The 27,703-nt window shown below is 37.9% G+C and overlaps 3 long non-coding RNA genes across 3 annotated transcripts in view; 2 read left to right on the top strand and 1 right to left on the bottom strand.

The window, feature by feature from the left end:
• Positions 1-27,703, bottom strand: part of LOC112662715 (uncharacterized) — a 630,650-nt gene that overhangs the window by 299,898 nt on the left and 303,049 nt on the right. The window lies entirely within an intron of this gene.
• The window catches only part of LOC112662768 (uncharacterized), a 64,143-nt gene that overhangs the window by 23,313 nt on the left and 13,127 nt on the right, over positions 1-27,703 (top strand). The gene's annotated exons all lie outside the window — the stretch shown is intronic.
• Positions 4,149-26,098, top strand: LOC112662766 (uncharacterized). The gene is made up of 3 exons (XR_003138807.3): positions 4,149-4,259; positions 24,673-24,772; positions 25,894-26,098. It is a non-coding gene; the product is annotated as an uncharacterized LOC112662766 (long non-coding RNA).

The raw sequence follows: 27,703 nt of genomic DNA, 5'->3' as shown, positions 1-27,703 counted from the left end.
ACAACCCTGCTTCTTTGGTCTTTGGAGTCAGCTGGTATCTCCACTTTTTCAGTGCTCTGTACTGCATTCTTGTATTTTTTAAAAGATTTACTTATTTATTATTTTAAAGTGAGAAAGAGTGAGCATGAGAGTGTGCAGGGGAAGGGGCAGAGGGAGAGAATCTGCAGCAGACTCCAAGCCCAGCCTGCAGTGGGGTAGGGCTCTATTGTATGACCCCAAAATCATGACCCATGCTTGAAACCAGGAGTCAGAGCTTAACCCACTGTGCCACCCAGGTGGCCCTGCACTACATCCTTAATCTCTACCTCTTTCTAGCTTCCAGCTTTGCCTGGTCTCTTGGGTAATCTCTTTTGTTAATTGTAGCATGCCTCTTACATCCATGAACTTACATGGTTTTTGCAATTTCATGGATGATATCCTTTCCCTAAGAACAATCCTAGAATTTGCTGCAGAAAAATTCTCAGGCTACTTTTACGAACTTTGTAATGGGTTGCTACCAGCTGACAACATTTTATCTTGCTTTCCTTGAGAGGAAACAAGCATGCCCTTTCACATACAAGCAAACTTTGCTTTGCAATGCTAACCTGGCACAAATCATGGTTCCTGGTATTGGTCTGTGAAAGGGAAAAGGCATGAGGATGAGAGTTCCTATTTATTAAATATATTGAAAATAAATAGTTGACAAATTAACGTGTGTGTGTGTGTGTGTGTGTGTGTGTTTAGAGTGCAAACAATGGACTACATGAATACTTCCTTGAGTTGAACTCACCTTGCCAGTCACTCAGCTCTCTGGCAGTTAACAAAAAGGTTTTAAGATAGAAAGTGGACTATTTAGCCTTCATTAATCATTCATAGTGTTCAAACACATCATCCAGTAACTGAAGAGGGGCTAATGGTAGCTAAGCTTGAGTCTGTTGTCAAAAGTAGGTTTAACTTTCTATGAACTCACTGGCCACAAAGAATGCTGCCTGTTTACTATTCCAAATGTCACCAGCTAGGAGCAAACGGATGACTACTAATGGTAATTAAATACCTCTGAAGCCATTTGTACCGATAACAAAGAGTTACTGTCAGAACTTGAATGAAGTCCATCTGTCCATTTTAAAAGAATGTTAACATTATATAAGTGATAAAGCAGACAGCAACAACTAAATAAATAGACAAATAAGTTTGGTGATAACATTTCTCTAGATGAACACTTGGTTTCTTTCCTTTGGAAATGAGAGATGAATGAAAATATTCTGTAGTCCTCAGTTGTTTCAATCCCACTTTGGTCCACGAAGTAATTAGAAGGAGGTTTTTCGTAAAGGTCTTCCATCTGTATTCTCAAAGCTGCGGAAAGAATTGTTTGAAATTCTATTTGAAATTTTTTTTTCTTTCTACCTTGCAAACTTCCAAGATTCAGTTTCTGCCATTGGCTATTTAATTTAATGCATATGCTCTCATCTCCTTAAGTGAAGGGGGAAAAAAGTATGGATTATTCTGCTTTCCGTCCTTACAGCACAGAACCCCACAGTTGGTCCTTCTTGCACAGATGGATTGACAGCCTGGGGTTTTTCTTTGGTGGGCTCATCTATTCAGCTGCCCCTGAGGCTCCTGCAAGGGGCTGGCTGACTTCTGTTGGCTGTCCACCGAGGTTTCCTCTGCATCTTCATCTTTCTCTACTGTGACAAGACAAAATATGAAAAGATATTGCATGAAAGAACCAAAAGGTGAAGGATATCTAAATGCTTTTGAAATACACCTAAAATCCTAGAGCTGCTGGAATAAAAGTGCACAGAGGGTTCTGAGAGGGAGCTAATGCATTCATCAAGCCTTTGGAAAGGCAGTTTCTTATAAAGGTATGGACTTCATTAAATCAGCTCTCTTTTACCAAGAGGTAGAAGTACCTGTATATCTGATGGCTCAGTTCTAGTGGGAAGAAAAAGTGGTAGGTGAAGAAGAGGAAGAGCAAGGGCATTGGTAGCAATTGTGCAGTGGGAGGTGGATGAGTAGTGAGAACTTGGACATTTATCCATGTCCTTACCCAATGCTTAAAGGGGCACTGGAGTAGGAACGACAACCATCTTGAAGACACAGAGATCAGAGCTAAGAAAGAAAAATGAGTGTATAAAATCTAAAACGGCAGCCTGTATCAATTAGGCTTTTTATGTTCCAAATAACAGAAAACTTGAACTGTTTAAAACAATAGGAGGATTTATTGACTTATATAACTGGGAAGTCTAGAGGTAGGGCGGACTCCAAGATTGGTTTGATCTAGCTCAACAATGTCCCTAAGGACTCTGTCTCTTTGCTCTGCCTTTTGTTCATGGTGTCAGTTTTATCCTGAGTCTGATTTCACACATGGTTGCAAGATGGCTGCCAGCAGCTCCGGGGACTGCGTTCTTTCTCACATGTGCCCAGAGAGAGAGAGAGGTAGAGTATCTTTCTTCTAACTGAACAAAAGTCCTGGATTTTAGTCTGATAGGACCAGTATATCAATTCCACGTGGTTCTCAAGAAAGGAGACATCCCATCAAGGCAATGTTTTCCCTGCTTCCTTAATAGAGTTAGGTCATGTTGGTTTTGCGAATGGGCTCAAACTGAATAGCAATGTAGTGCTCACATCTAGAACTGGGATGAGGGGTCAATGCCCCTCAAACTGCAAAATGGTGGTGGTGAGAGAAGAGCAATGAAATAGATGTGGCAAGGCAGTTCATAATGTATTGCCATGATCCTAGTATATCAATTCCGCATGGTTCTCAAGAAAGGAGACATCCCATCAAGGCAATGTTTTCCCTGTTTCCTTAATAGAGTTATTTAAGAAGAATTTACAGTATTTCTCAAAGTGTTGCTCATGGACTAAAATGATAAGGGTTGCTTAAATGCAGATTCCTGGGCTCTTCCCAAGACCTTCTGAGTCATAATCTGCGTGAGTGACAGCTGGGAATTTGCACTTAGGGCAAGCTTTCTGGGTCATTTTTATGCCACTCTGCATATGGAAATTTCATAGAAACTTACTCAGAGGTAAAAGTAACACAGGACTCTCATCTTGCTTTAGAATTTGATAGTTTCTTATAGTACCTTCATAAACGGTCTTGACCAAAAATAGCTACCAATAGTTGCCACCCTAATAACATCTCACATTAATATGGACCTTGTTTTATCTTAGTAAAATGTAAAACTCTTTTATTAAAGGTATCTATAAAATGATTTATATATTTTTGTTCAGGGAATAAGTCTAGCTTTTTGGCATCTTGTAGGCAAAAAAAAGAATTATGCACTGCATTTTTCTCTTTTTAAGGGATGTTTTTAAAATTATCCACATGTACTTAAACTTCATCTTAACTTCCTTTTGGACCTAGCGATGGGTATTGCCATACTTAACAAACATTGACTGAGAGACATGCATTTCTACTACATTTGGAAAAAGGGCAAGTACTTCTAATTTTATGTGGCTTTACTATATCAAGTAAAAATTCATTTTTCTCTTAAGAAAGATGAAAAGAAGAATGAGATTTTTGTCTTCTGGCTAAACAATGATTTATTGGTAAAACTTTTCTTCACAAAATTACTTTGAGTAATATTTCCTCATATACTGAGATAGATGAATAGCATTATCTTTATTATCTTATATTATCCTGGTGATGATGATGAGTCTCAAAGCATGAAGAATCCAGTGAGTTTTCTGAAGGGTTGAGAACAATTTTAGGAACAAGATTTCTACATGAATTATGTGCATAGATTTTGAACATATTTTTTCATTCAAATATGTTATTGTGTGTCTAATATATACTATGCTGCTTTGCTAAATATTGAGGATACAGTCATCAGTAAAACATTTGTGGTACCTGCTCTCATAGAATTCATCATCTAGTACTATACCATTCAATATGGTAGCCACTAGCCACATATGGCTATTTATATTTAAATTTGAAATAAATGCAATTAAAATGTTTTCAGTTGTATTAGCAACATGTCAAGTGCTAAACAACCACATGTGGCCAGTGGCTGTAGTATTGGGACAGTGCAGATACAGAGTAGTTCCATCATTACAGAAGATTCCATTGAACAACAAAGGTAGTAGAATCAAATAAACTTCCCTGGGGGTGGGGGAGGGGGTGGCCCAAGATGGCAGCATAGGAAGATCCTGAACTCGCCTCCTTCAACAGACATACCAGATCTACAACCACATATGAAATAATTCCCGCTGAGAAAGAACCAAAAACTAGCTGAACAATTTCCTCTACAACAAGGAATAAAAGGACCACATCACGATGGGTAAGAGGCTGAGATTAGGTCTTGCCAGAAATCCCACCCCTCCCCTGGCATAGTGACATACAATAGAGAGTGATCTCATGGGCTGAAGCATCTCACTGAGAATCAAGGGAGTTTGTGACCCATCCTGAACACCTCAACCATTGGGACTTGCATCAGAAAGATGAGGCCCCCAAAGCATCTGGCTTTGGAAACCAATGGAGCTTACATCCAGGGGATTGTGAAGATCTAAGTACTACTTTCAAGGGACTTGCACATGGACTCACTTGTCCTGGCAAACAGTGCAAAGGCAGTAGTTTGAGAGGTGACTAGATTATATATGAAAGTGATTCAGTTGCTAATCTTAAAATAGTTGCCAGAAAGGCAGGGGTTAGGTGGGATTTTCCTAGGGGATGGAGGTGCTGGAGAGCATCATTTTTTTCTCTCCCTCTACTTTGCTAGTAAAGACATGAGGATTTGCCACACACCTGATGCTCTTCTCCAGCATCACAAAACTGTGGGTGTGCCCTACCGCCAGTGCTGTTTCCTGGCCTTGCTAAAGCCACACATGTGTCCCACCCCTAAAACTCTTCTCCTGCCTTTGCCATGCAAAAGGGAACAAAAAAGAAGCTGAGGTAACTTCATTTATATCAGACAAAATAGATTTTATAACAAAGACTGTGATAAAAGACACAGAAGGACATTACATAATGACAAATGGGCTAACCCAACAAGAGGATATTAATAATTGTAAGTATTTACATATCCAATATAGGAACACTTAAATATATACAGAAAATATTAGCTGACCTAAGGGAGAAATTGAAACCAATACAATCATAGTAGGGGACTTTAATACCCCACTCATATCAATGGAAGAAAGTCTAGACAGAAAATCAACAAGGAAACATCAGTCTTAAATAACACATCAGAGTAGATGTGCTTAATAGGTATATACAGAACATTCATTCCATTCCAAAACACAGAATACACATTCTTCTCAAGTTCTCATAGAACATTCCAAGGACAAATCACATGTTAGACCACAAAAGAAATCTCAATAAATTTAAGAAGATTGAAATCATATTAGGTACTTTTCTGACCACAATGGTATGAAACTAAAAAAAAAAAATTATAAGATGAAAACTAGAAAAACCACAAATAAGAGGAAGATTAAGTATAGATTAAACAACATGCTACTGAACAACCAATGGGACAATACAGAAATCAAAGGGGAAATTTAAAAAATATTTAAGATAAATTAAATGGCAATACAACTCCAAATCTGTGGGATGCAGGAAAAGCATTCCTAAGAGGGAAGTACATAGCCATACAGGCCTATCTTAACAAAGAAGAAAAACCTCAAATAAAGTAATCTAACTTTATACCTAAAGGAACTAGGAAAAGAAAAACACATGAAGTCTAAAGTTAGTAGAAGGAAGGAAATAGAGTGCATCAGAGTGGAAGTAGACTGAAAAAAACAATAGAAAGAAAATTGAAACTAAACCTGATTCTTTGAAAGGAAAAACAAAATTAATAAGCCATTAGCTAAATTCTCTAAGAAAAAAAAGAGAGATGGTTCAATAAATAAAATCAGAAATGAAAAAGAAGTTACAATTGAAACCACAGAAATACAAAAGATCATAAGAGACTACTGTGATCAACAAACTGGAGACATAGAAGAAATGGATAAATTCCTAAACAATCATCCAAGACAGAATCATGAAGAAGTAGAAAATCTGAATAGACCTATTACAAGTAAGGAGATCGAATCAGTAATCAGAAACTTCCCCCAAACCTGAAGTCCAGGATCAGATGGCTTCACTGCTGAATTCTACCAAGCAAAGATATTGAATGGGAGATGCTTTTACCAATGACATGTCACATAAAGGGTTAGTATCCAAAATATATAAGGAATTTATAAAACTCAACCCCCAAAAAACACCCAATTAAAAATGGGCAGAAGACATAAATAGACATTTCTCTAAAAAAAAATCTATATTGCCAACAGACACATGAAAAGATGCTCAATATCAAGCATCATCAGACAGATGCCAATCAAAACCATAATGAGATAGCACCTTATACCTCTCAGAATGCCTAAAATAAAGACACAAGAAAAACGGGTGTTGGCAAGGGTGTGGAGGAAAAGGAATATTTGTGCACTGTTGGTGGGAATGCAAACTGGTGCAGCCAATATGGAAAATAATGTGGAGTTTCCTCAAAAAGTTAAAAATAGAACTATCATAAAATCCAGCAATCCCACCACTGGGTATTTACCCAAAGAATATAAACACACCAATTCAAACGGATACATGCACCCCTATGTTAAACAGAATTGTTTACAATAGCTAAATTTTGGAAGCAACCCAAGTGTCCATCATTGATGAATGGATACAGAAGATGTGATATATACATATTATTCATTCCTAAAAAAAAACTGAAATCTTGCCATTTGCAACAACATGAATGGGGCTAGAGTATAATGCTAAGTGAAATAAGAGAAAGATAAATACCATATGATTTCACTTATATGTGGAGTTTAAGAAACAAAACAAATGAGCAAAGGGCAAAAAGAGAGAGAGAGAGAGAGACAAACCAAGAAATAGACTCTAAATTATAGAGAACAAACTTATGGTTACCAGAGGGGAGGGGTTTGGGGAAGGGGTCAGTTAAATAGGTGATGGGGATTCAGGAGTACACTAGATGATAAGCACCAAGTGATGTATGGATAATCATTATATTGTACAACTGAAACTAATAAAACATTGTATGTTAACTAGAATTAAAATAAAAACTTTTAAAAAATAAAATAAAGGCCACATATGATAAACTCACAACAAACATAATGCTCAATGGTGAAAAGCTAAACTATTTTCCATAAGATTAGGAACAAGACAAGGATGCCCACTCTTACTGCTTTCATTCAACATAGTATTGGCAGTCTTAGCCATGACAATTAAGCAAGAAAAAGAAATATATGCCATCTAAATGGCATCTAAATAAAATGCCATCTAAATAAAATTATCACTATTTTTAGATGACATGATTCTACATAGAAAAAAAAACTCTAAGGACTCTTCCAAAAAACTCTTAGATATAATATATGAATTCACTAAATTTATAGGCTATAAAACCAATATAGGGAAATTGGTTGCATTTCTATACAATAATGATGAACTAGTAGAAAGAGAAATTAAGAAAACAATCCCATTTGCAGTGGCATCAAAAAGAGTAAAATATCTAGAAATAAATTAAGTCAAGTAAAATATCTGTACACCGAAAACTGTAGAACATTGGTGAAAGGAATGGAAGAAGGCACAAATAAATGGAAAGATATTTCATGTTCCTGGATTGGAAGAATTAATATTGTTAAAATGTCCATATTCCCCAAAGTAATTCATAGATTCAATCTAACCCCTATAAAAATTCCAGTGGTATTTTTTGGAGAATTAGAACAAAAAATTTTAAAATATGCATGGAACCACCAAAAAGGCCCGAAGAGCCAGAACAATCTTGAGAAAAAACAAAGCTGGAGGTCTCATGCTCCCTGATTTGAAATACACATAGACACATAGACCAACAGAACAAAGAGCCCAGATATAAACCCATGCATATATGATCAATTAATTTATGATGAAGGAGAGATGAATATACAATAAGGAAAGTACAATGCTCTTCCATAAATGGTGTTGGGAAAACTGGGCAGCCACATGTAAAAGAATAGAACTAAATCACTCTTTTTTAAAGGTCCCCAAAATTAATATTCATAAATTAACATACATAACAGTGGAAATTTGAGAGTCACAAACTGCCAAATAGAATTAGGAGCTGCATGGGCACAATGTATGCTTATGTTACCAAAAATGTACAAATTTCACTTGAGTACTCGTCATGATAATATATAAACACCTAAGACAGCTATTTGGTCCCAGGTCAGCCTAAGGAGATGCTGAGACCTCCCAGCTATATAAAGAACTCATACAACTCAATGGCAAACAAATAAAAATGACTAAAAAATGGGCAGAGGATCTGAATAGACATTTTTCCAAAGAAGACATACAGATGGCCAACAGGCATAGGAAAGGTATTTCATATCATTAATCATCAGGGAAATGCAAATCAATACCACAATGAGGTATCACCTCACATCTGTCAGAATGGCTATTATTAAAAAGATAAGAACTAAGTTGGAGAGGTTGTGGAAAAAAGGGAACCTTCATATATTGTTAATGGGAATGTGAATTGATGCAGCTACTATGTAAAATAGTATTAAGGTTTCTCAAATAACTAAAACGAGAAATACTATGTGATCCAGGTATTTCACTTCTGGGTATTTATCTGAAGAAAACAAAACTTCTGGGTATTTTAAAAAGATATATGCACCTCTATGTTCATTTCAGTATTATTTACAATAGTCAAGATATGGAAATAACCTATATGCCCATTAGTGGATAAACGGAAAAGATACAGTATATATACACAATAGGATATTACTCAGCCATAAAGAAAAAAAGTCTTGCCTTTGGTGACAACATGGATAGATCTTAAGGGTACTATGCTAAGTGAAATAAGTCAGAATGAAAGACAAATACTGTATGATTTCACTTAATGTGAACTCTAAAAACAAATGAGCAAACAAAATAAAACTCATTGATATGGAGAAGGGATTGGTGGTTTTTCAGAGGGGAAGGGTGTTGGGAGGTGCAAAAAGGGTGAATGGGCGTCAATTTTATGGCAACAAATGTCAATCAGCCCCATTGTGATGCTCACTTTGTAGCACATGCAAATATTGAATTATTACGTGGTACACTTGAAACTAATATAATGTCATATGCCAATATTACCTCAATTTTTTTAAAAAAAGCAAAGAACAGACTTTTTCAAATCATGGTTCCAACACCTAATAGTTGTATGATCTTGTAAAAATTACTGAATCTCTCTGAACCTGATTTGTAAACTTCTCAACTTATAAATTTTCTAATTATAAGATAGGGATATAATAGCAATGCACAGAGTTATTGAAGATTACATGAAATAGTGTTAGGAAGACTGTTAGGTGAGTATTAAGCACATGATAAACACTCAATTCTAGACTATCATCATCATCTTTAGCATTAAACATTTTCTTGACCATGGGAGCATTTTATTCTTCTCTAATTTTCATTCAGCAGACAGAAGAGATTCTCTGATTCCAGAGAAGGACAGGAGAAGATGGGTCTTGGCTGTGATCGCCTTGTCTTTCAGATTCCATTCTAGAATTTTCCAGGGAGGTGCTTTTACATCTCTTGCAGTCGTTTGCTTGGTCTATGAACAATGTGGGTGTCACAAATCACTCGAGATATAGTAGACTGCTTTTAAATATGAGAGAATTTTAAGAATCATCCACCTCTTTCTTTCTATTGTTAAACCGTAAATCAAGGGGCATAAAGATACTGTGGCTTTTAAAAAAAAATGATACTGTAGTAAGGAGGCACCGCTATTTGGGTAAATTTATTAACATTATCTTAGGTTTTGCCGAATAGCAAACAGTTTTTATCTCCAAGGCCAAATGCATCAATTGGTAGCAACTTCCTGCGGAGCTTTTGAGAAGTATTGCAAGGCCTATCAGAACACAGCAAGAAAGAACTCTGTGATCAATTAGTGATGCCTGCCAAGGACATGGGGTTTAGGGGGGATTGGCATACATTTATCTATTTATCAACCTTTTTAAAAGGACAGGTTGATTACAGAAATAAGCAGGTTTCTTGTTTTGGGCTACTATTGCTAAGTGCAGCTGTCTTCACTAGATTAAAGTTTATCTGTCTGAGGTCTAAAATCACCTCAGGCCTATTTTATTTAGACTTAAATCCCATGAGCTATTGGCTTCACCAGCTGTAAATGAGTCCAAGGAACGAAATCCTGCACGACTTGGAAGGCAGGGAGACTGTGTTTTACATTTCACAGTCCATTAGTTAGATCAGATGACAACTTTTGAGACACACAATTTGTACTATTACTTTGCTCCCAAATGAGTTAAGGTAGGAGGAAATAAAAATATAAAAATCTTCCCAAAATGCAATTTCACTGTGTCATTCCCTGTTCAGGAGCCCACGGTGGCTTCCTACTGCAAATAAGCAGCTCTTTTTAACTTTCAATATATTCTTTTTTTTTCTTTTAAAGATATTTATTTATTTATTTATTTATTTATTTATTTATTTATGAGAGACTCAGAGAGAGGCAGAGACATAGGCAGAGGGAGAAGCAGGCTCCCTCTGAAGAGCCTACTGTGGAACTCGATCCTAGGACCCCGGGGTAACGACCTGAGCCAAAGGCAGACACCCAACCACTGAGCTACTCAGGTGCTCCACTTTCAAGATGTTCTGTAATCAAGCTCCACATCCTATGTTTCTAGGCTTTAATTTTACAACTCGTCAACAATAGTTATTTCAGAGTATCCCAAAATCACACAGTGTCCAGTTTATATTTCTTGATAATAGTTCCATATGGGTTGGTTTAATCCTCCCAACCAGATTATTTGCATTTAAGAAATAAAGCTTCATCTTACATGTCTCCTAAACTTCTCAGTGCATTGACTACAGCACAAAGTAGACTAAATAGTAAGATCCATAAGGATGGGGCATTCTTAACAGTTATGGGCCTCAATAAATATTTGTTGATCTTATTTCTCAATTGCAGTATTTCAATAAGTGTTTGATTGGTTCTCTGATTGAAAGGAGAAATCAAAGTAATGTATTACTATTATTTTCTGTTTAGAAATTCATTGCAGTGGGAATTCTATCTGATGTGTATAAAGGAAGTAACACGATGTTGTCTACAACAGGGTTTGATTGACATTGAGATAAAAATACATCATTCTTCTAATAGCTTCCCTGAGGCGGCTTTCTGAGAGAGACCCGACTATCTGACTCTAATTTCTGAAGGGTGATTTATGGTATATTATGTGTAGCTAGTAAGAACAGGGCAACTCTAGGTGGATTATCTCTGGATATATTTTATAGCTATAAATTATGATTAAAAATCACAAATGTAAAATTCCAAATCCTTAATATGTTAAGAGATTTGACTCATAAAGACTTTCCCTAATACAAAAGTCATATTACCTCAAAACTTTGCAAAATAATAAAACTATTATTAAGAACCTAGATTCTTTTTTAAAAAAGATTTTATTTATTTATTCATGAAAGACACAGAGAAAGAGAGAGAGTGAGAGAGAGAGAGAGGCAGAGACACAACATAGGCAGAGGGGGAAGCAAGGCAGGAGCCCAAAGTGGGACTTGATCCCGGGTCTCCAGGATCACACCCCTGGGCTGATGGCAGCACTAAACCGCTGAGCCACCCAGGCTGACAAAAAAAAAAAAAATAAATAAAAATACCCCTAGATTCTTCTACAAGCTTTTCAACTATGGATTAAAATTGTATTAGAGTCATTTACAACCCAGATGCTTAATTATTATTGTCTTTTGTTCCAACAAAAATTACGAATGACTTAAAGGAGAAAAACTAGAGAGGTAGACTACGGAAGAAACTAGAGTAATACTGGTTTTCTTAGCAAAACAAGTTTCTACAGGAACTGTTAAATATAAAAGAAAACAACTTTGTTTGGCAACAATAGGCAGGTGTGGACATATAATTTTATGATATTCTTGATGATTGTGGGGAAAATGTACTCTTACTACTACATTTAAGTCACAGAAGTAGTGAAACGATCTGAATTCTGGAAATGTGAAAGTATATGCCTGACTTTCTCTCTCTTACTCTCTGTCCTGTCCTGTTTCCTCACCGTTCCTGAATTCCTCTGATCGTGATAGTTCTATGTCCTTATTCGAAACAACAGCTTTACAACAGAATTCCAATACGGAATTAACGTCTGGCATACCAGTGCACAGATACCTTTTTTTAATGAAATAAAGTTTGGTTGTTTGGGGCCCCACTCCAGTAGGCTAATAGCTGAATACTAGAATAAGAGATCAGTATTCCCAAGTAGAAGGAACATTATGGCTCTGGTCTTACTCAATTACTTGATGCCACCCAATGTACAGGTCTCTTACTTCCCTTCCATGCCTTTGCACATTATGCCTTATTGCTTGAAACACTCTTCCCTGCTTCTCTCATCTTGGTAACTTCTATTTGTCCGTTAGGCCTGATTAGCCCCATGCACCCCAGCACACACCCTCATTTGGCTAGGTCAGGGATCCTTTGTCCCTCAGTGTTCTCACAGCACTGTGGACTTGCTCTGTCATAGCAGGGGAAGCCTGCAGTCACTTTACTGATTTTCTCCAATTTGCAACTTGAGGACAAGGAAGTATTTTAATTTATATTCAATGCCACCACCTAGGCCAGGGTATGTGGCAACGAGTAGAAACTCTCTGGGTATTGGTTTAATGAAAAAGTAAGTCAATAAAACTTTATTCAAGGTTCTTAAAAATTACTGAATAAATAAATGCACTTTTATCATCAGATTATTAACTCTTCAAGGGTCAGAACTATCTAATTTATGTATCTTCAATGCCTGTGTCAAGGTTTTGCATATTGAGGTGTTGAAGGAAATACTTGCCCCAGACATTGAATCGTTACTTTCAGGTATAATTAATAACTATAATAAGGTCCCTGAAATTTCCTATTAGTGAAAGTTAGGGTAGAGGGAAGTTAACTTATCTCAAGAGAAGATATTGGTCTATAATTTTTCTAGAAATTATTAGTCAATCCTTCCAGAGCAAGGTTTTCAAAACTTATCTGATAGTGAGAATCATCTGAGGGACATTCCCTAAAAATCTAGCTCTCCCGTTCCCACTCCAGACATACTGTAGCATTAGAATCTCTAGGAGCGGGGATTTTACATTTTTCTCAGGTGACTTTTTTATGATTTGGGGAGGTGTGAGATACAAGTCATGGCACTTGAGAGGAGTTTTACCTAAGCACTTTGATAGCCACATTTTATGTTCAAAATTATGAATTCGCTTCTTCCTCAGATTACACAAAGTACATTCTAGTTTACTGCATCAGATTGATTCTAAATACTGAAAAATTCTAAATTAATAAAGGTCCATAAGAATGAGGATTCTTTTCTGAGCCAAATTTTCTGATTTGAACCCAGAAGCCTGGGTTCAAATTATATTAAGCATGAGCTCAAAAAGATACAGTGCAATTTAAAAAGCATCTCCTCCTACTTTTAGTCCCAACCCTTTATAAATGATCACAAATTAAATGATGGTCCTTCTCAGTGACAAATGATTCTATGTGTGTCACCTGGAACCACAAAAGTCTCTCTCACTCCTTTTGCAGTCAGCTGTAGAGAGCAGAGAGCGGTTTTATACACCACTTTGCTGTCATGTGTGACTTTCTGAACTCCACAGGCATATATTTATCTGGTTGGTGTTATGTTAACAAATTAAAACGAAAACAAAGCATAACATAACCAAGCTAGCACTTGCGTGTCAATCTCCCATCTCCAAGATTTCTCTTTAGAAATCACTTTGAGGACTTTGGGGTCAAGGAGAAAAGTGAGAATGGTCCCTGTCCCAAGATTTGACCATTCCCACAAAGTGATCACATTCACAGGTGAGTCTTTTAACCTTCTCCCTTTTTCACCAAGCATGTGTGCATGTGTCTAACAGCTCCCTGCACCCCTGTAAAGCAAATTACGAGGAACAAAGGACGTTAGCCTTCCGGGGCTGAGGAGCAAGGTAACCTGCAGAAACACACAAGAGACACAGAACAAACAAGGAAGAACTAACTGACTAATGAACAGGACAGGAAACCAATCCAGAAAAACAAACAGGTGGAGAAAGCAACTGGTGATCAAACAAAGGAGCAGAGTGACTCTGCGGACCTAGGAGTCTGGTGCTCACCTGGGGCCCACCTGCTGAACAGGTGAAGGGAAATGGCTGGGCTGAAACCTTTTGTGAGGCCCAGCTCCCTCTCCTCCACACCCTGAAAGAGGAAGGGTGGTGGAGCAACCAGGAGAGCTGCATTTGTGGCTCTGTGCTCTTTTCCCTGATGGAAGACTCATACTTTATTATGAAGAACCAATGACAGGGCAGTAGCTACAGTAAGCAATTAGACTGAATGGATGAAAACATGTCAGAGCTACGTGCACCTGAATTACAGGAAAGCTTCTGCTGGCTGTGTAAAGAGGTTCAACCATAGTCATATTAGAGGTGAGGGTGACATTCAGGATGATTATAAATAAGTACTTGAGATTTGCAACACAAAAATCTTTTCTTTGGGGACCTCCAATATAAGTGGACACACACATATTAAAATACAACTAGCAATTATTTATTAAACATTTACTCTGACAAGGTATTGTTCTGACCCATACTCTATAGTGTACATATTAAACATATTTTATGAAGGACAGTCCACCTGATGGTGGTGCTGCATGTATAAAGGTGCCCAAGAAGTCTGATAGTATTATTATCACTCAATGCTCACTTGAAGACTATTTGGGGTGGAGTAGAGGTGTGGGTGGGGAATTGTTGGAGAATATTCAGAAAGATTGATTCTTTTAAAAAAGGTACACAATGGATTTGCCATTTCTAACTCATTTCATAGTGTAAATAGCCAAATTCTATTTTCTTAGTGAAATTATATTTGTCCTGCTTGAAAACCTTCTTGCAAATTTTCTGAAGGAAAAATCTTTGAAAGTAAGTTAGAATTGTTTTAGTATCTGTTAACTTTAGATTGATTAGGGAAAGAAATAGTTCTCAGTGGCTATCGAGACAGAAGAAAGGTTGATGCCACATACTTAGGCTGTGTAATCTTACGTATTTCCAAAAGGTAAGGTGCAAATTTGGCTCTGCGATGGCTAGCAGCTGATGAAAAGAAGGAAACCCTGATAGTTACAAGAACCAGTATATACATGAAAGCAAAGCAAACCAACTTCTTAAAGAACAGAAATATGAATGTTGAGACTTGAGAGAAATGTCTGCAGTAGCTGCTCTTCGAGAGGATTTTGAGCAAGAGGAGAGAAAAAAAATCTCTGCACAATGTCCTTATGACAAATATACTTTGCCTCATTTCTTTATTTTTAATTTAAGCTATCTTGCTGAATGGTATGCACTATTATAAGAACTTAAATCTTTTCAGAACAGGTTGGGATACATGGAGAGATAACCTGTTTGATTTAGAATATGGACAACCTTTTGGTTTGATTTTGAACATGGACAACATGGCCTTTTAGAGGCCAATTCTTAGTTTCCTAAGTGTCTGTTCAGTATCACTGTATTACTTTTCCAAGAAAAACTTTGAGAACACCTTCTTCACTCTACAAATAAAAGTCCTTTTGGATTACTGTAGCAGAGAAATAAAAAGCTCTGGCTTTCTTAACCCCGAGAGTTTTGGGCCCTCCCTGTGGATGTTCAAAAAAAGAAGCTAAGTCCATCTCTCTCCATTCATGTTGACCTTTAAACAGAACACACCATAGAGAATAGCATGGCACTTGAGTTTATTAAAAAATATATTTTCCCCTTCCCTTTAGACATCTGCTATTTTCTCCAACCTGCCCTCTGCATCTTTGCCTGAATTAGTGCTGACTCTAGAATGCTTTTCCTTTCCCACCTCTGTGTCTTGTCTGTTTAGAGAAATCATACTATCTTTTTTCTAGGTCAGTCCAAATGCCTCTTCTTCCATGATGTCTTGCCCACTTACTCAAATGTGGTCGCTCTGGCTCAAATCTCCCAGAGTCCCTCAATTAACATAAAGGACATGTTCTGCATTATGTTGTTGTAGATGACTATGGATAAGCTTTATTTTCTCAAGCTAAAAGTTCCCTGAACTATTATTTTTATCTATGGGTCTGTAATTCTTTCAAAATAAAAAGTTAGTTCAAAAAAATAATTCCCAGAGGATATTCATCTTTACACAGCCTTATCCTAAAGGTCTATCTAGAACAATGACTGAAGCTAAGTGATGGGCCCTTGGCGAAGACTGTGGAGGAAATTCCCGTGAATGAACTTTGAAACAGTACATGTGCATGGGATCTAAACTTAGAAAAACTGGGTTTGGCTCTTATCTTTCCTTCCTACTTGGGAAAATCTGAGACAAATGGCTTCATCTTTCTAAGCCTCAATTTTTTATCTGTCAACTGGGAATGATAATAACTCACTTCACTGGATTATTGTGAGGATCAAATGAGATGATGAATGTGCTAGTATTTCATTAGCTATAAGCACTGTGGCAGCATTAGTTATTATGATTGGTGCTGAAGCAACTGTACATACACAACCACCAGTGTCACTCTGTGTGCCAGTTGGTCATAGACAGTTTTAGCTTGACACCCCATCTATCTCCTTGTTCTACTGTATGATATTCTGGAAGCCTCTTTATTTTTCCATCCTTTCCAACTGTCCTCCAAGTGATCTATTCTATTCTTGTAAGTAAGACTTAGGGAGAAATAGTTAGAACAATAGAAAACTTGGAACACCTTATAAAGCCGTGCTTTGCAGTATTCATAACATGCCCATATGTTCATAAACAAAAAAAAATTCTAATTCAGTGTATGTTCTGAATATTATGATTCTTGTATGAAATGTTTGTGTGAAGAAAGTCTCTGACTTAGAAACACCAACTCGTAAAGTCTATTTTAAATCAGGGTCCTAAAAGAAAAACTTCAGCTGTATACCACTGCAAATGCAGACATGGTCTAGAAGGTTGGCAGGACACGCCTTTGGAGGTCTCTTATTAAGAGAGAGTGAGGGACTTCATGAGGAGAAACTTCACCAGCCAAGGGAGTAGACTTTACAGACTAGACCCAACAGCCATGGCATATCATTCCATGTCTGATTCAGATAGTTATCTGGCGGTGGCCTCATACTGACACATCAAAATAGCTAAATTACCATAGAAATAATGCTAAGAAATACACGTCAGAACTGCTTTGTGAGCCCACTAACAGACTGTAAAGAAGGGGTGAGGAAGGTTGGTGTATTTTCCTCTATAGTTCAGAGACTACTAAAAGCAAAAGTAAAGCATTAGGAGTTTTGCTATACATCAGAAGGAACTGATGGCTTCCCTGTGTGACCTGGGACCCCTGTGGCCAATGTTAGAAACAGAAGAGAACTACAGTGCAGAGGAGTTGACCTGGTGCCCTGGGACATGGCCAGTCACCTCTGAAACCACATGAGGCAGGACAGCCTGTGGTGACTAAGGGATCTGTATTCTAGAGCCCACAGGAGACACATGACAAAGACACCCTGAATTTGAGAAAGAGTGGAGTTACCACTATTCTGTGGGAAGAACCCGAGCCTGACAAGTGCTTTGTGTTTTTATTAATATACCACTTTGAAACCCTTCCCTGGTGCTTAAGGAACCATGGGTTATTCCTACATAACCGATCTCACTGGCTAACTTCTTTTCATGATCCAACTTCAACCGAGCACCCTTGCATCACAATCGTCATGAATTCCTGCTAGCCCAAACCCATCACATTTCACTCCCTTTCCTTTATCTGTAGTTTTGATTACCGTTCTATCCTCCTGGTTGTGCCAGGAAAGGAGGTGGAAAGACCTGAGAAGAAGTATCTGTTTGTCCTGACGTAAGTCGAGGAATTCCCTTTTCCTGTGGAAACAAAGTTGTTCATAGTGCGGCTTCCAAAGAACTCTGAGAATTGTAGACAAGCCACAGTCTACACTAAGCAATTTTGTTGTCATCTAACCTTTAATACTGATTTTATCATTGTCATGAGACCATGCCATTTGTATTCCAACTAACCAATTTCTTCAGCAATATCTGCCAGACTGAGAGATTTTTGTGGCGAAGAACTTGACTCACTTATTTTACACTTCCCAAGAGGTACTCACTTCATGTTGGTTGAATTAACCCATATGATTTAGGGATCATTGATTTTTGCCCATATAGCCATGAGGCTTTTTCTCAGCCTCAGTGTTTTGATAGTTTGCTTTTTCCTATTTCAAGTGGCATTTACTGTTAAGTACATGGTTCACACCACTAAATTCTCTCATATATTGTCTATCACTCTTCAATATAATAAGATATGAAAATAATTGACATGTTTTCCCTTAATTTGGTTAAGTGCTATACTCAGTGGCATTTTTATTCCATCTCCACTGAGCTCAATAGTTAGATATGATTTCTTTTGTGCTAAAAATAACAACGATAGTATTTGGAAGAAATAAGAATGGACTAGTTGATAAATTATTTATAGCAATTTCCAGCAGCCTGCCAATCTGTTTTGTAATGTAGTTGAATCTTAATTTTTAATGAGGGAACCTATGAAAATCTGCTGGGGTGAAAACCATGACCTCTAAATGATAGCACAAGAGCCCCCATCATGTAGCCAGGTGGCACCCACCCGTTCCCATCACCTCACTAGGGCTTCACCTCAAACTGACCTTACCTGGTCAAAGCAGAGGGGAGTTGGTTGGTACAAAACCTGACTAAGACAGGAAAGGTGGAGTGAGGGAGAAGCCCAGCTCTGAAAGGGGACAAAACAAACCACCTTGGGGGACTATTGTGTGCCATTTCAAAAGTCTGTTTTGACTAATGCTCTGTGCTATTCAACCTTACATCCTTAATCTGTTGTGTCTGTTTCAAGTAAAAAAAAAAAAAGATAATAAGTGGGGGGAAATTAAGGACAATGAAAGAGTATTAGTGAACACAAATAGATGAGAGATGAAAGCAGCCCTTTGGAGGGAATGCCACTGCAGCTCTGATGATACATCTGAATGTGAATCGGTCTATCTCATTTTTACCACTGTGCTTCAGCAAAAAGGCATTTGATTTTATTACCTGATTAAATTCCTCAGTTTGTTGATGGACCTTTTGCTCTTCAAAGAAATTCAACAGACCTATTCATTCTGAGTTATTAAATATTAAATATTGGAACCTATATGATCTTGGAGATCATTTGCTCTGCAGTAAGCATTTGGGGAAACTGAGGCTCACGAATGTTAAAGGGGTTGCCCAAGTCACACAGCAACTAATGAAAAAGCTCATATATAGTTCATGTCCTTCGAATTCCTGCTTCATCTTTTTTGCTACAATTTCTGTTCTATGTCCTGCTGTCTGTACCAGAGACTGAAGCACAATGTTTTTCTTAATAAATGCCTAACTTAAAACCATGCTCTTCCTCCATATCCCTTTGTTTTAATCCCTAGTAAGTGCCTTTCTTCAACAAACACTAGGAAGTCACTATATGGAAAAGAGTCATACTGTCTTTGACCATGGGGTTTTCTGAATTTAAAATAGCAGAATGCAGTGAAACAGTGATAATATATTTGAGGAATGAGAGCAAATGAGCTGATGAAGAGAACAGAAGGCTAACCTGCATTCGTCCCACTCTGAGGGAAGCAAGGGAGACTTCCTTTAAAAATGGAGAAGAGAAAAGTTGTGATGTTTGTGCAAAACTTCAAATCATGTAACCAGACAATACAGAGTTGAATTTAACCAACAAGAACGCTATGAGTCACTGGGGTGGTGGAAGGTGAAACTCCGTTTGATACTCATAATTAGAAAATTATGAACCGAAATTGCTTGTGTAAAATAAACTTTTTGTTGTGTCGCAACATGTTGAAAAGGCAAGTAGAGATGGCTTGAAAATTCTTAATGGTTGAAATCCCTGCAGCATTTGCAGAGAGCTCTGTGGATTGAAATCTAAATCTATCACCCTATCTCTGTTCATGACTTGTTACTGTGCAGCAGAGAATGATCTAGGCTAAGGAATACTGACTATGTTGATAATATAAATTTTTTATATAAATTTAAATATAAATTGATAATATAAACTGATTTTCAGACATTACTGTAGCCCCACTGGCTCTCTACTTTGCCATATGCTGACTTAATCTTGGAGGAATATAGTGAAGAAATAAAAGGGTCTATTTTCCATGAATTCAAACAAAATGGAAATAAAAAAAACTGAATTGCTATTACTCATAAAAAATAACTTTTGTCTTTTTATTATGAAGATTGTAAAACATATAGCAAACTAGGAGAGAACTGTGTAATATACATCTGTTCAGCCATCACTTAGATCTACTACTTTTTAACATTTTTTGCCATATTTGCTTCATACACCTTGTTTCTGCTGAAGTCTTTCAAAGTAACTTACAGATATGACATTTTACCTCTAAATGCTTCTGTAATATGCCTCTAAAAATAAGAATACTGAGGGGGGCACTTGACGGGAGGAGCACTGGGTGTTATTCTGTATGTTGGCAAATTGAACACCAATAAAAAATAAATTTATTATAAAAAAATAAGAATATTTTTGATATAACTACAATACCAGTATCACAACTAATACAATTAAATATTTACTTATTGACTAAAACCAAATTCATATTCAATATACCCAATGTATAATTTATAGCTGGATTTGTTTAAACCAGGATCCAGTTAAGACCACACATTACACTTGGCTGTTGTGACTCTTAAATTTATTATGACCCAAACCAATACCACCCGTCCACTCCCCGCACCAACATACAGCTTTTTTACATGGCACATTTTTTACATAACTAAAGGCCAGTTGTCCTGTAGTAGTAGGTCATATTGTTTTTTTGATGATGGTTTAACTTTTTCTTCTATTCCTTGTTTACTGTAAACTGGAAGTTTTTTGTTTTTTTTTTTTTTTCAAGATGTATTTGTTTATTTTAGAATGAAAGAAATTGAGAGAGAGCTTGCAGGGGGAGGGACAGAGGGAAAGAATCTCAAGCAGATTCCCCGCTGAGGACAGAGCCTGAGGCAGGGCTCACTTGTGACCCTGAGATCATGACCTAAGGTGAAATCAAGAGTGAGACACTTAACCATCTGAGCCACCTAGGTGCCCAACTAGAAGTTTTGCCTAAAGTTCTGATTAGACTCAAGTTACATTTTTTTGGCAAGACTATTTCATAGAAACCTAACATTTCCACTCATGCGTCCATATGCAAGAAAAATAAAAGCACATGGCCACACATACAAAAAGTCTTGTTATAAGAATGTTCATAATGGCTTTACTTACAATGACGTCATATTGGAAACAACTGAAGTATCTGTCAAGAGAAGAGTGGATAAACAAAATGCAAAATATTCATCCAGTGGAATACTACTTGGCGTTAAAAAGGAACTAACTAGTGTTGCATACATCAAATGGGATAGATTTTTAAAGTGTTGTATTGAGAGAAAGAAGCAATCCACAAGAAAGTACACATTATATGATCCTATTTATTTGAAGTTCAAGGACCAGCAAAACTAATCCATGATGCTAGGAATCAAAACAATGTTTGATTTTGGGCACAGGGAAAATTGATTAACTGCTAAAGAGCATGAGGTAACTTTCTGGGGTGATGGAAAAGTTCTATATCTTGATTTGAGTGTACATATTTTTCAAAACTCATGCAGCTATCTTGAGTTTTATGATATATAAACAATACCCCAATAAAGAGAGGAAATAGGTAACTCTATGTTCTTCCTATTACATTTCTCAGAAGGCACATTGTTACCCTCTTATTAATGACACTAAGACGGATCACTAGAAAACATAAACATTTTGAGGCTACACTTGTTAATTCAAAACAAAAAACAACAACAAAAAAAAACCCGAGAGCATGGTAAAAATTCCCAGATCAGAGACATCTTTTGTAGACAGTATGATCTTTCTCCTCAAAGTTAAACCAAGACCTCTGAGGATAAAAAGTTGATTTGCTCTTGTGAGAAAGAAGGGCAGTGTGGTAGCAGGAGACAAATTGGAAAGAAAATCCTAAATAAAAGTGAGGAGTGAGGAGATGTTGATCCCCAAAAATGAGCAATTTTGGAAAGAATGAGAAAAAATTTCCCAGGGATCCTCCCACCCATAAAATCATGAAAGTCAAGCGCCCTTTTAGGCCAAAGAAGGACGGGGAGCCAAGTGGATGCAAATCTATTGTGAGAAGCAGCACTTCCCTGTTCGGCCCCAGCAGGGAGCTTTTGCAGTGCAGCACCCCCTACACGGTGCCCAACCACACCTGTCACACCAGGATTTGTGGGCAGGGAAACGAGCCTGAGGAGGGGAGAGCACTGTCCAGTACTGGCAGTTGCATGTCTTCAGAAGAGGCACCTGCAAGTCTTCTGGTTGGATGTGAGAATCTGAAAGCCCACTAATGGACTCTGTTCGCATTAATTCCCAGAGGGATCATTGCTTCATTGACAGCGATTTAATCATGCCATGCAATGAAACAACATCCTGCAAAAAGAACTTTTCACATCACCTTGAGCACTGAGGTTTTTGCATTTGCCTTATTTGGAATGGTGGGTCTCCTTTTGAAAACATTTGAGGCATAGAATCCTAGACTGTAAAAACTGTTTCCAAAGCATGTTTTACTTTATAAAAATGGTTTCCCACAGATTTCTTTAAGTGATCCCCCCTCCCAGGGGGGGTTAGGCTACAGGACTGACAATCAATCCTTCCTTTCTCTCCCAGCCAGCAAGAACGCGGGGCCTGCAGTACCAAGGCATCCCACATTTCCAGGGGCTGAGTGGGATTTAAGTTTTCTTTGTGATATGTCCACTATTTTATGAAATTTTCTTTTTATTAAATATTCCAGTTCCTTAAAGCTGCAATCTTCCAAAAATTCTCTTTCAGGAAAGACATAGAAGAATGATTATTAAAACATTTATTGAATGGAAACATGTTCTATCCTAATGTTAAACTATAAATCGAGTTGAAAGGATATTGTCTCACCAGAAACTATATTAATGGAATATATGATAATTCTCTGTAGTCTCCCATGATTTGAATCATTGAATCTATTTATTTATTCATTTATACCTGGACTCTATCCCTAATGTCTCTGAAGTGGCTTATACATGTGATTCCAAAGGATAAAATAGGGGGACAAGATAGAAGGCAGATATGGATATGGAAATAAAATCACTTGCTATTGTGTCCTGTTCAGTACCAGAGGCAGGCACAGATTTAGCCCTGAGCTTACTGGGCTCAGGAATAGCAAACTCTACTCAGAAGAAATTCCTCCAGTGCATCCTTGTAAAGAAGGTAAGGTGAAATAAAAAAGACATTTTTCATCTCTACCCCAGACAGTGAGTTTTATTTAATTATTTCTCATGATGACCCTCAGTACATGGCTAAGGCCAAAGTTAAATTTAATGAAATCGATTGTCCAAAGAACTCCTCACCCCAAAAAACAAAGTGTGATCTAAGCATGTAGCTTTATGAACTGGCTTTATTTAGAGAAAGGTATGGGCAATACAGCCTTCAAATTGTCCTCCTTGAATATTGTATTTTATACTTGTGAATTTGTCAAGAGATGAATCAATATATATTTTTATATTATATATATTTATATATTATATATAATACAATATTTCTGACAAGAAGTGAAATGACTGCTCAGCTTTTATTGAGAACTTACTAGGTGCCAGACATTCTAAGCACTTGAAATGTAGCATTTAATTCTCAGGACAATGGTACGAGGCATTCATTCTCATTTTTACAGATGAGATAAAGAGGCCTGGGAGCTAAAGGTCAAACAGCTGCTAAGTATTAGGGAATGAAAACTAGGCAGTCTGATTCCATTGTATTATACTGGTTTCGGGACTCTCACTCTGGTAAGTCACTGGTCTAGGTTAGAGTCTAGAGAAAGAAAGATTTGGCTTATATCTCCCCAAATTCAGAAGTTTGATCAGTTCAAGTGCTTGAATGTGCCTACCCCATCACTGCAAGATGACTTTGTCCATTTTTTAACAGTCTCAAAAATAGAACAGGTCCAGATAAATATGCATAAGAAAAAGATAGTCACCCACATTTTACAGCTCTTTAGGGTATAGGAAAATATTTCCTCCCTAATTAGAAGAGTGTCCCTAGATCTGTCATCCAGTCTGATATGTTTTATTGCATTTTAGGTTAACTTAAAAGTGCAGTTAGTAGCCTAATATATGAACTAAACTTGATAAATATTTATATTTATTTTTAGCTCACCAAAAAGCTTTAAAATCCTAAGTCAATGGTTCTCAAACTATATCATCAACCTTACCTGAAAACTCATTAGAAATGTAAAATCAGGGGCCTCACCCCACCCCACCACCCCCAGCTACACCTACCGTTTCAGAAGTTCTAGGAGTAGGGCCAGGCAATCTGAGTTTGCACAAGGCCCCAGGGTGATTCTGATATATCCTAAAGTTTGACAACTGCTGCTCTAAACCACTGTGTCCTAAAGAGCTGAGGCAGGACTTAGCAATCTCTCAAGAGGTAATAGTTGGAATTGGAAGGGATCTTGGCAGTGACCTCTCAGGGCATGATTCCCTTTTTTGTAGATGAGTAAATGGAGGCTCAGGGAAGTGGAGTGATTTGCCTGAGACCACACAGCACGTTAATAGATGAAATGGACTTGAACCCAATTTTCCTGACTCCAGTTCTGAGGCTTTTCCTCTAGTGCTTATTTGTCTTCTGATGGTTCAATTTCTTCAGTGACAAGTTTCCTCTCACCTGTGTCTACAGTCTCTCCATGAGCAGAAACTCATTAAAATGGTTGCTGAATTTGTTTCCACGAATCCTTCTCCTCCTGACAGAGGATCCACTTGAGAAGGTGAATGAGCAGGTACTGCCATGGGAAATTCACTCTCTCATGTAATCTTGTACTGCAGTGAACACTCTTTAGAATTCCTGACTCTCAATGTTTTGAGAGCTTGTAAAAGAACTGACAATCCATTCTCTAAAGAACTATAGGATGAACTTTCAAGCCATTAGTTATAAGGGAATACAAAAATCCTAAATGATGCCTTTTATTTATTTTTTTAAAGACTCATTTATTTATTTGAGAGAGAGCATGCTCAGGGGGAGGGGCAGAAGGAGAGGGAGAGAGAGTCTTAGGCAGACCCCTCACTGGGCACAGAGTCCAACTAGAGGCCGGAACTAGGGCTCCATCTGGGGCTCCATTAGGGGCTCCATTTGAGCTTGATCTGTGATCTGGGCCTCAATCTAATGACCCTGAGATCATGACCTGAGTAGAAACCAAGAGTCAGATGCTCAACCAACTATGCCACCCAGCTGTCCCCTAAAGGATGCCTTTTAGGTAGAGTTTCTAGGTTTCTGAATTTTGCCAAAACTTTTAAACATAATAGAAACATGAAAAGATGAGTTAGTTGGGAAGCCCAGGTGGCTCAGCAGTTTAGCGTTGCCTTTGGCCCAGGGCGTGATCCTGGAGACCTGGGATCGAGTCCCACGTCGGGCTCCCTGCATGGTGCCTGCTCTCCCTCTGCCTGTGTCTCTGCCTCTCTCTCTCTCTCTCTTTCTCTCTCTGTTTCTCATGAATAAAAAAATAAAATCTTAAAAAAAAAAGATTAGTTAACTTGCCTGTGCCTCAGCTTCCTTGTCTAAAATAATGATTTATGTAAAGAATGCTATGCAAATTAAGTAAAATTATATATGCAAAATCAGTCTTTTGCATAAGGTAGATGTTGAGAATGGTCAGTTCATTTTTCCTCCTTTTTTCCTGATCCTGTTGGTATTAATATCTGATAGCTGATTAGAAGTATAGTGCATTTATTAATGACTTTTCAAAAACTAGCATAGGAGCAATTCATCTTGTTCCAGAAGAAATTGGTGACTGATGTTTCTTTTTCATTTTTCCCTGTGGTTGTCCTGAGGGATTTCCTCGTTTTATATTAATTGGATGCATATGTCTTAAACTTTCCTTCATCATCTTCCTTCATGGGACAGAGAAAAAAAGATGATAAACCCTACCACAGAAGATCAGATCATCTGATTGGCTTCAAGAGAATGGACACAACGGGACTAATTATATCCTATGATCTTGGGGTACATTGGTAATTTTTAGCCTAATAATTCAGGCCCATGTTGAATTAAAGAAATTTTATCCCATATGATCATCCAATGGCATGTTTTGGCTAAGCATGAGAAAAATACAGGATAAAAATCGTAACTTGAATTGTGTTATGTTTGTCTACAAAGTTCAAGTATGGATTTTTTAAAAAGACTTTATTTATTTATTTGACACAGAGAGAGAGAGAGAGAGACAGCATAAGCAGGGGGAGCAGCAGGCAGAGAGAGAGAGAGAAGCAGACTCCCTGCAGAGCAGGGAGCCCGATGTGAGACTCTATCCAGGACCCTGGGATCATGACCCAAGCCAAAGGCAGGCACTTAACTGACTGAGCCACCCAGTTGCCCAGGGTTTCATGTTTTTTTTGAAAGAATGTAAATTTTAAAACTGTAGAAATTGGATTTTAGACTACTTTGATATGCCAAGCTGTTCTTTTTTTTAAAAGTCTGTCTGTGAATCATCCCTTACCATTTTACTTACCTTCTGGCTTTTTGTTTTGCTGATGTCACAGATAAAACTTTTTCTATAAAACAACACCCAGTGTGTATTTTCTAACCACTGGGGCAGGCTGCCTGACCCGCAAACCCAATTCTTCAGCTATCGTCAGAATTACTTAATATTCACCATTGCAATCTGTGGAATTAGGAGATAATAATAGTATTCACAACAAACTACAGTGGTTTGTGGTAACATATTCTGTTGCCCGCTGGGTGTCCCAGAAGGCTTTTGGAGTACCCAGTCAATATTCCAACTGCCTTGCAAGACTTCATGAAAGTGGCTGTGGTGTCTTGTTTTAAGAGAAGTGTCCTAAACGGGTTTTGAAGTATATATTCTACTTCCATTTCACTATGCACTAATTCGGTTATTTAAAAGCTGGCACTCCCTGCCCAAACACGAGGTCAAGCTCTGCAAGTTAGTTTTGACACTTTGCTGTAGAAATACACTTCTCGAATAAAAATATAATTGACAGAAAGGTCATAGAAAGGGATGCTTATTCAACTCCAGGAGACCGAGGGAAAAGCAAATCCCCTTTGCGAGGGTTAACTTTCTCAGAATCAGATATTGGTCCAAGCTACGGTTTCACGTCCCCCACCCGGCTGCCAGCAGGGCAGTGAGAGAGGTGAGGGCGATGCTGGAGATAACTGGTGGTTTCTCATGCAGTTCTGTTTACCGCAGAGAATGGCTCAGATTCATGGGGTGGCTCATCTGTTTGTTTCCCAGGAGTGTCCTCCTCATCAGGTACAAATGACTTGTTGTTCCCCCCGTCCCGTCTGCCTCCTTGGTGACGGATAGACGAGAACTGTTCCCTGTGCTCTGGGACTCTAATGTGATCTGGGTCGTGCTGGTGGCAGGAGGGGAGGGAGTGGGGGAGGCACCGAGGGGAACAAGGGGAAGTTAACACTAGGGGAACTCCAGTCTTTCTTGGAAAAGAAAGTGTGTTTGTGTTCTAGGGCTAGTGCCCTCCTCTAACAGCCGCTATAATATTGATCTAGCCGTGATTCAGGATTCAATGTTAACATCACCCTCGTCAGTGGGAAAGTGAGCCAGGGAAATGGAGAACTCAGTATTTCTTCTGATGAAGCAACTCAAAGAAACTAAATATTACAAGGAATGTGGGGGAAAGAACTTCCCTTCTTTGAGACTCACAGCAGATACAGGAGCCTTGAAATGAACAATATTACTTCTGGT

The sequence above is a fragment of the Canis lupus genome, chromosome 34, assembly GCF_003254725.2.
Source record: "Canis lupus dingo isolate Sandy chromosome 34, ASM325472v2, whole genome shotgun sequence".
NCBI classification, from domain to species: Eukaryota; Metazoa; Chordata; class Mammalia; order Carnivora; family Canidae; genus Canis; species Canis lupus.
This window is presented reverse-complemented; position numbering and strand designations above follow the sequence as displayed.